The following is a 4,589-nucleotide window of genomic DNA, read 5'->3' on the forward strand; positions in this document are numbered from 1 at the left end:
TAGACTAGTTTTTTTGAAAGATGAAGTTTATCTGTTTTTATGTTATCATAACAGTCCTCTTGCGCATAAATTTGATTATCAAGTCTGGATTTTCAGAATGCGCTATTTAGGAGATGTTTTCGCATTAGTGAATGACATCAATACGGAAATGCAAGGGCGGGATAGCGACATGATTACTCTGCAGTACGCTATAGAAGGGTTCTGGCTAAAAATTGATTATTTAATAATTCAATTGGAAATGCAAGAATTCGATGCTTTTCCGTTGATAAAAGCTCATTCTGTTAACTATCCTCCAGACGCGTTAACGCTCGAGTTGTTTGCGAGGCATTTACGTGACATGCACATTTTAATCAGACAATATATTCCTGCTTATTAGGAATATGAAAATGAGTGGGTTATCAGTCCTTTTAATTATGTTGTTGTAAGGAATACTCATCTGGAAACGTCCTTGCAATTCGCATTAATGGATTTCAGTTACAACATGAGATTGAAATCTGATCATTCAATTCGCACGAGTTCAGAGTTTTGGATATTTCTAAAAGATAAATATCCACAGCTTGCATTAGAAGCTTTGCGAATATCAATGCCGTTTCCAACCTCATATCTCTACGAATTGGGTTTTTCAACCGTAACTTACTTAAAAAATAAATACCGTAACAGACTACAAAACATTGAAAGTAACCGTATGCTGTCCATCAAATCATCGATGCAGCCCAACATTGAGCGATTAGTCAACGCGAAATAGGCTCATCCCACTCATTAGATTAAATATTACATGGGAGTAAAAATGATACAGTTCATGGAATCGTTCGAGCTTAGAGGAAAAATTTGTGTTTTTTTTTAACTTGAATCTTTTATTATTGCCGACAACATATTTTTATTCTCTTCCCTCAAACGACTCAATGGATTTTACCGTTTTCATTTCGCCCTTTTAAAATATGCATCACTTCGAAAGCATATCCATGGATCATGCCATGTCACTGTTTAACACTTTACCGAACTTACGATGATTTTTTCCTTCATTATTCATTCTTGTACACTTTTTAAATTTTTATTCATGAGAATGTAATATAATATTTTCCATTTTGGATCTCTATTTTTAATGAATATTTACGTGAATATTGACTGGCAGAGTCCGAAAATCAAACAATTTTGTCACTGTCTGTCAGACTTTGCTACATTTTGTTAGCATTTTAAAATGAAACTCATAATCGTTAATTAAATATTTTGTACTGAAATAAAAAAATTGTGAGCATACTCGCGCGCCCTCGGCGCGCTGACACATGGTGCAAAGCGCCGCGAGAATATGAGAATATATTTTCGTATGCACTTTCTTATAAGTTTCTACGTATGTACAGTTGTATATACATGTGGCTTCAAAGGCTTTTTAAATTAAAGATAAGCTTCCAGTTATGAGAAAATATTGTACGAATGTGATCACATTTATAATGGAAAATAAGTCTGTTCTTAAGATATCTGGATACTGTTTTATAAATTACAGATTTGAGGAGATTGAATCCCTTCCAACATTTCTTGAAAAATTGTAAATGGTGTAACAATGGGTTGGTATGAAAGACTGAGACTTTTTTTTTAATTTCGACGCATTTAACAAATTTGTAGATGACCTGCATTTTTCAGGGTCTCAATAGAATAAAAAAATAATCTTAAGATCAATTGAAAAATTCTGAAAGATTGTTTTGTAATAAATTCTAAGAAAAAATTTTAAAAGATGACAAAAAATTTCTAATCATTTTCTCAACTTTTGAAAGAGTGTAGCAGATTTGAAAGGAAAACTTTGCAAGTTCACCATATTACATAATTTCATTAAATAATCAGTAAATAAAAAAATATATTCTGAAGTTTTAAAACAATTAAAAAATAATTAAAGCTTTTTAAGATATTTTAAGAATTTTGTAAGGTTTCACAATAATGAAAACAAAATTTTTAGGATCCTAGGAAAGATCAAATAAATTTTCTATTTTGAAAAATTAATTTTAAGAGATAACTTGAAAAAATTTCAAAACATTTAAACACATTACCATAATTATGAAGGAACAATCTGAATTATTTTAAAGTAATTTTGTACATTTGCAGAATATAAAAAAATTTTGCGAAAATTTGAATACTTCATAAGGACTAGAAAATTGTGTAAAAATTGAAATTTTTTCTTTATTTTAAAAAATAAGCTTAGTAAGAAAATTAAACAATGTTGTTAAACATATCAAACGATTTCCTAAAATTTCCAAAAACAGTGCACTAAATTTTAAAGCAAAATCTTTCAATTTGACAAGATGAAAAAATCAAAAAAATCGAGGTAATTTAAGAAATACTTCGAAAAATTTGAATACAATTTTTAAATTTAAACAATTTTTAGAAATGTAGATTTGAAATTTTTTTAAAATTAACCTTTAGAAGCTTTAAAATAAAATTTACAGGTTTCAAGAGAGTAAACAAATTTTTTGGGATTTTTCCCAAAAAATATTGGAATGCAACATACCCAATGTTATAGGAAATTTTCCTGAAAATAAATTCAGAAAAATTTCCTAATTTATTTGGGAATTGTACTTTAAAATTAGGAAATTTTTTCAAAAATATATTCGCAAAAATTTCCTAATTTATTTGGGAATTGAACTTTGAAATTAGGAAATTTTTTCAATAATATATTCGGAAAAATTTCCTAATTTATTTGGAAAATGTGCTTTAAAATTAGGAATTGTACTTTAAAATTAGGAAATTTGTCCAAAAATAAATTAGGAAAAATTTCCTAAATTATTGCAGAGTTAAACATTAAAATTAGAATATTACCCTAAAAACAAAATTTGGAGAATTTTTCATTTAAAAAAGTGAAAATTTGGTATAAAATCATTTATTAAATTTCCTCGGTACTTAACATTTTATTCGCGAACCTAAACATTGACGAAAGCTATTCACTTGACTGGAATTTTACTATTTCCTTTATGAGATTTGTAACTTCAGTTGCCCTTTTTATTTTTCGTCCATTAGCTGTCCTTTGGTTAATTTATGGGGTCAGTGCCGTTTCCAAGATCATCATTCTGCAATACATAAAATAGAATGGCGTATACATTTTTTACATTGACGGTGTGATAATAATAATATATATTCATTTATCTACTTTACATTCACTCTTAAAAATATTCAAGGAAGGAAAAATGAATAGGAGTTTTACCTTTCAAGAAACTCTAATGTTGATGCTGTCTCCTTTTTATAATGATACGCGTACACGAAATGTACTAGGGCTATTAGAAGCGTACTTCCTAGCACATATTTTGTTTCCATTATATTTTGTTCAATCAAAATATAACACCTGCAGTATTCCTCGTATAAAGATAACTCAAAATGCAAATAAAAAGTAAACTTTTTTCTGTCTGTCGTTTTTTTACATTTAAATATAATTAAGAAAATGAAGAAATACGAATGAAATGAATAGATAAAATAAATTAAACGAATGAGAGAAATAATGTATATAAAATGAAGAAAAAAATGAAATGAATAGAATACATCAAATTATTACAATAAACACAATGAATAAGATGTATATAATACATAACATAAATAAAGGGAACACCTGAAGTAAATGAATAAAAGAAATAAAATGAAAAAGAGAAATAAAGTAAACGAAATGAAGAAAAACAAATGAAATGGATAGATGAAATGAATAAGAGAAATAAAGTAAATAGAATGAAAAAAATGAAGTGAATAAATTAAATAAAATAATTACAATAAATACAATGAGTAAGATGCATATAATAAATAAGATAAAAAAAGTAAAAAAAATGAAGAGAAACAAATTACATGAATCGATGAAATAAATAATATAAGTTAAACAAATAAGAGAAATAAAGTAAATAAAATAAAGAAGAAAGATGAAATGCATGAAAGAAATGAATACAATAAATAAAATGAATGGAAAGATTAAAATAATTCAAATGAATAAGAGAAATGAAGTAAATAAAATAAAGAACAAAATGAAATTCATACAAGAAATGAAATAAATACAGTAAATAAGATGAATGAAATGTAAAAAAAAAAACAAATTAAATCGCGAAAGAACTCTTTTTGTCAAGTGGTGTAGGTATTTTTGGCTTTGGTGGAGGAAATAAGGGTAAGTGGATGCAGAAAAGGCAGAAAATGCGGATATCGAGTGTAAAGGAAGAAGGGTGAGTGAAGGCAAAGGTGTGAAGGGTGAAAGTGAGTGGTTTAAAGTGAAAATTTGGAGCGTGTGAAGTTTTTGAGGTTAGAAGTGAAAAATTAGTTGCTTGGTCAGGGGGCAAGAGGTAGGAAATAAAGGTGGGAAACGTCACAGAGCTTTGGGTGAGGTAGGATGCCGACGACGCGAAGTCCACAAACTGGCGCCAGAGGGCAACAGTTACTGGACGATCGCACAGAGCAGAAAACCGTAGTGGCTGCAACAGCTGACGTTGCTGAAAGCATTGAAAGTGGGGGGATGGGTGACGTCGATCGCAGTGACAGAAGTCTGGACGAATGGCAAAAAAAGGCAAGCGCGACTAGCAGTGAAGGAGAGGAAAAAAGGAAAAGAGTGGCTGGGGAAGATGAGGTAGAAAGGGACC

Source organism: Belonocnema kinseyi, chromosome 4 (assembly GCF_010883055.1).
Source record: "Belonocnema kinseyi isolate 2016_QV_RU_SX_M_011 chromosome 4, B_treatae_v1, whole genome shotgun sequence".
In the NCBI taxonomy this organism is placed as follows: Eukaryota; Metazoa; Arthropoda; class Insecta; order Hymenoptera; family Cynipidae; genus Belonocnema; species Belonocnema kinseyi.